The 9,437-nt window shown below is 43.2% G+C and overlaps 3 non-coding genes across 3 annotated transcripts; 1 reads left to right on the top strand and 2 right to left on the bottom strand.

Moving 5' to 3' along the window:
• Nucleotides 1–1,174: 1,174 nt before the first annotated feature.
• Nucleotides 1,175–1,248, bottom strand: trnan-guu (transfer RNA asparagine (anticodon GUU)). Its single transcript has one exon. It is a non-coding gene; the product is annotated as a tRNA-Asn (tRNA).
• Nucleotides 1,249–4,846: 3,598 nt separating this feature from the next.
• Nucleotides 4,847–4,928, bottom strand: trnas-aga (transfer RNA serine (anticodon AGA)). The gene has a single exon. It is a non-coding gene; the product is annotated as a tRNA-Ser (tRNA).
• Nucleotides 4,929–6,697: 1,769 nt separating this feature from the next.
• On the top strand, nucleotides 6,698–6,769 carry trnae-uuc (transfer RNA glutamic acid (anticodon UUC)). Its single transcript has one exon. It is a non-coding gene; the product is annotated as a tRNA-Glu (tRNA).
• Nucleotides 6,770–9,437: the final 2,668 nt, after the last annotated feature.

Genomic DNA, 9,437 nt, shown 5'->3' with positions numbered 1-9,437 from the left:
GAATCAATCACATCACTGTGGGTCTGGTGTCACATGCAAATCAGACCAGGTAAGGATGACCGATTGAATTCCCTAAAGGACTGGTGAATCACATGGGTTTGTATGGCAGTCAGTGATAGTTTCATGGTCACCATGACTGAGAAAATACTGAGGACATGTCTGATCAGAATAAACACCTTTTGTAAGTTCACCATGAAACGAATTGCATAAATAACTTATGTTAATATCGAAAATTGCAGATAGAACCCTGGTCCAACTCTTAATTTCATTGTGTAAAGGAAATGTTCATTAAGGCAAACTGCATGGATTCTACAGAAACTGCTTCTTTGAAAAGGAATTTGGCAATAGTTGAAAGGGAGAAAATTCTGATTCATGGAAAGAGAGAAGGAAATTGGGATTAATAGGCAAGATCTTTGTAAAAGGCTGGTTATAAATAGAATTGGTGGAAGGTCCTCTTACTGAGCTGTGCCATTTGATGATGACATTGTTGATCAGTCTGTCTCCAGCATTCCTAATGAGAACAGCCAAATTCCATTTCTTCAAAACAAAGACTCAAAGTGCTGCTGCATGACGTCACAGCTTAACATTCCAGACAGCTCATTGGGATCCAGGCAGGGAAATGTTCCTGTAGCGTTGTGGTTACCCCGCTCATTTCGCTTCTGCAAGTTACTCCATTCGATGCTCGGGGAAAACATTATCACCCAGCTGTGTGGAAAAGTTGTATCGCTCCCATTCCTGTTTGTTGTTGAATGTGAACTGAATGCTGGATCTTGCAGCCACATTAGATTCGCTTTTCGCCATTTCTGAAGATAACATTCAGCAAAATAAGAAGATGTTTCCGCTGGCAGCGGGTGATTGGAGAGTGCGGGGCTGGAATATTGTTACTTGTTCCTGTCTCACTCACTGTGGAGCTGAGGAAGAGCGACTAATTGATGGGTTTGTTTAAATCCAATAGCCTCATAGATCTCCATTGATTTAGATGGGGGTTCACGAACGTTCATATTCTTTGTTATATCTGAAATGAATATCCATAAACAGAGCTTGGTGTGGGAACTCAATGCGTGACAGCCGAGTTTTCAATGTGGGGGTGGGATGGATTTTCTTGTAGTTTCCGGGCCCCGAAACAAATCAGAGCGTTAATGAGTAATGATGGGGCGAAAAAAAGTGCCAGCTTCGTCCCTGGGTGGTCTCGAACCACCAACCTTTCGGTTAACAGCTGAACGCGCTGACCAATTGCACCACAGAGACTTGATGATGGAGTTAGTACTCTGTAAGATATCCTAAACCAATGGCTCAGCGAGAGAAAGCTTCAGATTGCCGTGACTGCAATGACAATTATTCCCTATCAGTTTTACTCTTCCCAAATAAAGGGTGGGACATTCATTGTGGGCACATGGAAAAAGTCTGATCCCACCCACTGCAGACACATCCAGGTCACTGGGAACCAGCTCTCCTACAACCGGTGCCGTTTCCCTTCGAGCCTTTCGGTGTTTTGTCTGTTACTGAGTATTCTGATTGTCCCAAAACCGGTAATTCTAAAGGGGTTTCTCTGTTACACAGTGAGTGGTTAGGATCTGGAATGCACCACCTGAGCATGTGGGGGAGGCAGATTTCAAAAGAGAATTGGACAGAAAATGCAGGTCTCCGGGGAAAAGGCGGGGTAAAGGGACCAGGTGAGTTAGTTTCCAGAAGAGTAAGACTCAGAAACCAGCGGCTGTGATATTAACAAAGCGGGATGGAGGAAGACTCAGTTTGAGCGGTGACACTGCTGGAGGGATGGGGAGTTGGGGATCACCCATCAAAGCTTTAAAAAAACTGCGGCGCCCAGCATGGGACTCGAACCCACGATGCTGAGATTAAGAGTCTCAGGCTTTACCGGGTAAGCTAGCCGGGAATGCACAGTCATCGTTCCCTATGCAAAAATTCAGGGAGATCAATGTTGCTTCCTCCCTGGAGCCTCAGCTTGTTCTGAATTTCAAAGTGTGGAAGGTAATCGGCCTACAAAAGCCCCAAGGTTACAATACATTCCTCTCAATCACCAATAACATCATTCACATCTTCCACTTCTTAGCTGCACCTCCTTCCAAACATTGCAAACTCCTCTTGCATCGTTCATCCTGATATTTTTCTCTTTGACATTTTAATATGAAGCTGCACAATTAATGTGAGTCAAGTTTATGAAGTGAATATGTGTCCATCCCCTCGGGGAACTGAACCACATTGACACACACAGAGGAACACACACAGACACATACACCGAGAGTGACAGAGGCCTCAGGAGAGACAAACACCCAGAAAGCAAGGATGTCACTAACTTGGTCAATTATTGTTCCATTTCAGGGGCCAAATGTAGTGAATGTTTTCAGATGAACAAAAGTAACATACACGGGGGTGTTTGGCTGGTTTTCTTTTTCATTTGACGGATAATTTATTCTGCAGACAGTTTGTGTCAGTCAGGAATGAGAAGAAGGGGAGTTGGCAGGATTCGAACCATGTGGAAAAACGCCTGAACCACTCGGCCAGGACAACTGGGTAAAGGCTGCATGTTGTTTGTTTAAAATAATAGAATGAATACAAGGAGTTCCAGTGAAAGAAGGTCTTCCAGTCCGTGCCATTGTCCCACCTTTTCCCAGTCACCCTGGGATTTACACTGTCTCTCCTCAATCTTCCAAATGAAATACAACACGGCACAGCTCAGCTGCCCCTTCACCGCACAGAGAATTTTTGGAAAGCGCCTCAAATAACAAACCACCAGAAAGTTTGGCAGTGGTGGGAGTGAAGCCCAAATCACCAGAGAGATCGAAACCTGAACCAGCGGCTGAGCCCACTCGGCCTCACTATCACATTCAGATTAGACACAAACATTGTCTTCACCAACATTGACACTGAATTAGGATATTAAAAATTATGATCAGGAATTGGCCATTCGGCCCCTCGAGCGTTCTCAGCTACTTAATAAGATCATGTGAAAGCTTCAATCATCACCCAGTAACATCTGGAGGTTTAGTTGCTGAACAGTCTCCACTCAAAGAAAAGAGAGAAATGTTTTAAAACTGCTCTTTTTTACCCTGTACCACCTTAACATGAAGCCACAGAACTAACATGGCCAATGTTTGGGTGGTAAAAATGGGAAACTGACCCACATTGACACACACAGAAAATCACAAATATGTGTGTTGTTAAGATTTGAAATTGTGCTTATTTTCACACTGACTTTCAATGTGCAGAAAGTGGAGCTGTGATCAGCTTATAGCTCAGAAGATGTACAGCAAGAATGTACATAACAGGCTGATGCTAACAGTGCCTGTTTTAACTCGGTGAGCTGCATCTGACGATTGAGAACATTTAATTGCCGCTCAACGAGTCCGGTTCCAAATTCCCTGCCATAAATGAAAAGAAAACTCGCTGAATTTGCTGAATGTCTTGAATTCAAAGCATCATATGGAAGGTAAGAAAATTCATCTTAACCGTGGTATTAGGAAAAATAAAATGACAGAAAGTTACAGCAAAGAAAAAAGGCCATTCGGCCCTGTGTGCTGCTTTCAAAGAACAGTGTGATTGGTTGACCTGAATACTTTTAGGAAGAATGGACAAAAAGGAAAACGAGGTGGGGTCACGCCGTTAATAAGGAACGAGATCGGTACATTAGTGACAGAGGATCTTAGATTGAAGGATCAAGATGTGGAATTAGTTTGGGTGAGCTAAGAAACAACAAGAGGCAGCAAACATTGGTGGGAGTTGTTTACAGGCCACCAAACTGTAGTGGTAATGTTGGGCATGGGATAAATCAGGAAATTAGAACTGCATGTGACATGGGTAACACGGAAATAATATTTTGCCGTGCACCACCAGCTCTATAGTCAGTGCTTTGTAACCTATCACAGTCCTTCTCTTTTATTTTCACTCCCTCACTCCGACTCTGGGTTTATTCCCGAGTTTGCCCTTGTGACATTTCCAGCTCTGATGTGAAACTTACACTCTTACTCCATCATTTCTAGCAGAGCTTTACAGTGTTATTTACAACCAGCAAATTAATCACATTGATTTGATCAGCTCGCCCAGGAGGAATAAGTTTCAAATCCCTAACCAGGAATCGAACGCAGGCTGTACTGATAAAATTACCGCATTCTAACCACTAACCCAGCAGTTTGACACATTCCCTTTCCAGATCCCTTTTTCCAGGGACAAGTTTCTTTGACCAAATGGTCTATGTCGTTTGAACACAAGTGACGTCTTCAGCCAATGAGAAAAACCATTGCTGTTAGCTGGAACATGAAATCGATACTTTCCTCCTTTAAGACAGTTCTTAAAGCCTCCCCCTTTGACCGAGCTTTTAGTCATCTGACCGAATATGAAGCTCAGCGTCATACTTTGTTATACAATGCTCCTGGGGAACGCCTTGTGACGTTTCATGAGGTAAAAGGAGCTTTATAAATATAAGTTGTTGTTGTACTCCATACATAGAAAAAGACAGACTCCTGTTGTCTCTTTCATCCTGATATTTTTCACTGTAACATTGTAATGTGAAGTTGCACCACGAATGTGAATACAGTTTGTGCTCGTAAAAATGTGTTCACCTCCTCGGGGAACTAAACCACATTGACCCACACATAAGAACAAACAGAGATATACACCGAGAGTGACAGGGGCCTAAGGAGAGGCAAATGCCAAGATGAAATCATGTCACCAAACTGGCTCTTTTTTTTTTTCATTTCCGACTGGAGATTTGCAGAAGGCTGACAATGAATGGACATAAGAAATCACGGATGTGTTTGGATCTCTTTTCCTCGATTCAAACGATAATTAGTTCTGTCTGTGTGCAGTTAAAGTCAGAAATAACAGGAAACGTAGTCAGCAGGATTCGAACCTGCGCGGGGTAACCCCAATGGATTTCTAATCCATCGCCTTAACCACTCGACCACGACTACAGAAGCTGCTCCTATACCACTATTAGTTGTATGAAATCATAAAGGTTACAGCAGAGAAAGCGGTCTTTATGCCGGTCTTGTCATGGCCATTACCTGGCCTTTTCCCCGGAACCCTGAAATTTATCCTGTCTCTCCTCATTCTTCCCACCAAATTGGGAATGAAAGAGTGAGAATGATCACATAAGCTTAGAAAGCTCACAGCAACCGTTGTTTTCATTGGCTGACAAAGTCGTTTATCTTGAACCTAAACAGGCAGTTTTGTGGTGAAAGAGATCTGAACTGAAAAACAATCGGCAAAAGCAGCGTAGATAAGCCAAATCGAAAATTATTGGTGCAGCTTCCCTGGTGGTCTCATGGTTAGGATGCGGTGCTCTTAGCGCTGCGGCCCGCATTTGATTCCCGGTCAGGGAATGTCAATTTGTTGGAACGAGTGTTGGTTATTCATTGATTGGAAACGTTTAAAACTCCACTAGAATCAGGGGAGTGTGATCTTAAGTTTTGCCTCAGAGCTGGAAAACAGCACACTTAGTTCAAGTGGGGTAAGGGAATGAAGGAAGAGGAGAGGAGAAGGGCTGGATGCAAAGCACTGACTGTAGGAATGTTGGTGTGAGGCAAAATATGGGTGGGAGAAGTACGAATTTTGCTGCCTACTGTTTGCACAAATATCATTCCTGAAGGATCAACCAATCACTACTTTGAAACCAGCACGCCCGGCCGAATGGCCTCTTTCTGAGCTGTAACTTTCTATAATTTTATTTTTCCCAACAGCACGGGTCGTTCTGCCATTTTATAACCCACTCGAGCGAGATGCGCTTTCCTACCTAGTATTCGGCTCTTTTGAAACCTAAACACGGAGCAAATTCAGCGAGTTTTCTTGTCAGTTCCAGCACGAGATTTGAGACTAATTGAGCGACACATTAATGGTGCCAATCCTTCACTGGAGTTTACCGCGTCCAAAGAGCACTGCTCCCATCAGCCTGTTATGTAACTTCTTGCAGTACAACTGCTGAACAATATAAGCTTATCACAGCTCAGCTTTCTTCACATTGAAACCCAGTGTGTAAATCAGTTTCAAAGCTGAACAACTGGGAGGAGAGAGTGACTGTGGATAATCGGCACTGTGCACATTCCTGTAATCAGTATCTGGGAGAACCAGGAAGATGAGATCCAGGTTTCTCTTTACCCACGAGTTTTATCCATTCCCATGAACTGACTGTCTCTGCTTCAAGCAGTTAATTAACCTGGGGTTTGGACGGGTAGAGGGATCTGGAGGCGAGACAGGGACAGAAGCAGAATGAGATGCAACATGAAAGTGTTTTGAATTTGATGTGTGTCAGTTGCTTTCAGTGTTGAATGACAGTCTTGTAAGTTTCACAGGAGCCGCAGTGATTAGTTGGTGTTTTTTTTATTTCAAGCAGCAAGATTTTAAAAGTAAAAAGATAAAAGACTGAACCTTTCTATATATATCCTACAACAACAGCTCATATTTATAAAGCGCCTTTAACCTAATGAAACGTCATAAGACGTTCCCCAGGAGCATTATATATCAAAGTGTGACACCGAGACACATATTCGGTCAGATGTCTAAAAGCTCGGTCACCTCATTGTTCATTTCATGTTCCAGATCACAGAAACCGTTGTTTTCATTGGCTGAAGAAATCGTTTATCTTGAACCTAAACAGGCAGTTTTGTGGTGAAGGAGATCTGAACTGAAAAACAATAGGCAAAAGCAGCGTAGATAAGCCAAATCAAAAACTGTTGGTGCAGATTCCCTGGTGGTCTAGTGGTCAGGATTCGGCGCTTTCACCGCCGCGGCGCGGGTTCGATTCCCGGTCAGGGAATGTCGAGATATTGAATTTGTTGGAATGAACGTTGATTTATCATTGATTGGAAACTTTTAAAAGTTCCACCAGAATCAGAGAAGTGAGAGTTTAAGTTTCGCCTCAGAGCTGGAAAACATCACACTTGGTTCAAGTGAAGTGAGGAAATGAAGGAAGAGGAAAAGTTGCAAAGCACTGACTGTAGAAATGTTGGTGTGAGACAAAGTATGAGTGGGAGATGTAGGAATTTTGCTCTCTACTGTTTGCAGCGGCACAAATATCACTCCTGATGGATCAAACAATCACTACTGCTCTTTGAAAGCAGCACCCCCGGCCGAATGGCCTCTTTCTGTGCTGTAACTTTCTATAATTTTATAGCAACAGCACGGGTCATTCTGCCATTTTGTAACCCACTCGAGCGAGATGCGCTTTCTTACCTTGTATTCGGCTCTTTTGAAACCTAAACACGGAACAAATTCAGCGAGTTTTCTTGTCATTTCCAGCACGAGATTTGTCACGAGACTAATTGAGCGACACATTAATGGTGCCAATCCTTCCCTGGAGCTCACCGCGTCCAAAGAGCACTGTTATCATCAGCCTATCATGTATCTTCTTGCAGGACATCTGCTGAACAATATAAGCTTATCACAGCTTTGCTTTCTTCACATTGAAACCCAGTGTGAAAATCAATTTCAAAGCTGAACAACTGGGAGGAGAGAGACTGTGGATAATCGGCACTGGGCACATTCCTGTAATCAGTATCTGGGAGAACCAGGAAGATGAGATCCAGGTGTCTCTTTTCCCACGAGTTTTACCCATTCCCACGAATTGACTGTGTCTGCATGAAGCAGCTAATTGACCTGGGAGCTGGACGGGCAGAGGGATCTGGGGGCGAGACAGAAGCAGAAGGAGATGCGACATGAAAGTACTTTGAATTTGATGTGTGTCAGTTGCTTTCAGTGATGAATGTCTGCCATGTAAGTTTCACAGGAGCCGCAGTGATCAGTTGGTGTTTTATTTAAGCAGCAAGATTTCAAATTCAAAAGATAAAAGCAAATTACTGTGAATGATGGAAATCTGAAACAAAAGCAGGATATGCTGGAAAAACTCAGCAGCTGGAGTGAGGGTCAATGTTTCCAGACAGTACGACTTTTATTCAGATTTTCAAAGTATTACAGCACCAGCATGGGGCTCGAACCCATGACCCAGAGATTAACATTCTCATGCTCTGCCGACTAAGCGAGCTAGGAACATGAAAATTGTTTTGTATCCCAATATACATGGTTAAACCTGCTGCTTTCTACCTGATACCTAAGCTTGACCGGAATTTTGAAGTGTGGAACGTAATCGGCCTAGAAATGCACCAAAGTTGCAATAAATTCCCCTCAATCATCAATAACATCATTCACATCTTCCACTTCTTACCTGCACCTCAATCCAAATACTGTGATCCATTTTCCTCAGGATTTTCTCCTGGATTTAATATTTACCTGCTTCGTGTCCTCATTTTGAAATCAGAATCGCTTCAATATCCAACACAATTTGAATTGCAAACCTGACGGGCAAACAATGGAAAACAAGTCACTCGGTAACACAAATCCCATGGTGCTCATTTTCAGATTCACAACAGTCAGCTTTTCAATAAAATGAAGGAATTTTACAGTGAAAAGTTTAGAAAGTTGGTGTGACTTTTATTTGTGACTCAGTCACTCGGGTATTCTGTAAATGCTGTTCGGAGGTTTAGTGACCGGGATTTAATCTACCTGCGTTTTCCTGAGCCTGTGCTCGGTGTATTGGGAGGTTTGGCCCTGGTTGGAGTATCTTGCATTCCAGGGATGGGCAGTAACCCGCTGATGGAAGCTGCAGTCGCCGCTTTCTGCTGGCAGCGGGTGATTGGAGAGTGTGGAGCCGGAACACTGCTGCTTTTCTGCTTTTCTCTGTCTCACTCACTGTGGAGTTGAGGAAGAGAGAATAATTGAGGGGTTCGTTTGATTCCAATAATTTCATGAATTTCTGATGGGTTAGATGAAGGTACAGAGTGGGTCCAAATCTTTTCTCATTGTATTTGACAGAAAACGTAATTTTAAAAAGAAGCTGTTTTTGTGGGAGCTCACTGGACAACAAAAGACCTGCCACCGTTTGGGGATATCTTGCAGCCCAAGTACCCAATGACAACCCGGAACTGTATGACAATGATTGGTGATGAGGGGGAAAAACAGTAAAAATCTTAAACCACTGGGTGGTCTTGAATGACCAACCTTTCAGTTAACAGACAAACACGCTGACCAATTGCGCCACAGACACTTACACAAACCTAACTGACAAGGTATCCAAACCAGGGTGTCAGTGAGTCTAATCTTCAGATTTCCACTACCCAGATAGCTATCACGCTCTGTCAGTTTTACTCTTCTAAAATAAAGGATGGGACATTCATTCCAGATATATGGAAACAGTCTGATCCCACCCACTGCAGACACATCCATGTCACCGGGAACCAGCTCTCCTACAACTGGTGCCATCTCCCTTTGAGCCTTTCATTGTCTTATCTGTTACCAAGTATTCTGATAGTCCCGAAGCCGATATTAGGTTTGAATTCCTGATGTGCAGTAACGAGAATCCTTTCAATGTCTCAAATCAGTTAATTTCACTGATAACATTAGTGTCACTGTTCCAGCGTCTTAAAGAAGGG

This window comes from Cetorhinus maximus, chromosome 23, assembly GCF_964194155.1.
Source record: "Cetorhinus maximus chromosome 23, sCetMax3.hap1.1, whole genome shotgun sequence".
NCBI lineage: Eukaryota > Metazoa > Chordata > Chondrichthyes > Lamniformes > Cetorhinidae > Cetorhinus > Cetorhinus maximus.
This window is presented reverse-complemented; position numbering and strand designations above follow the sequence as displayed.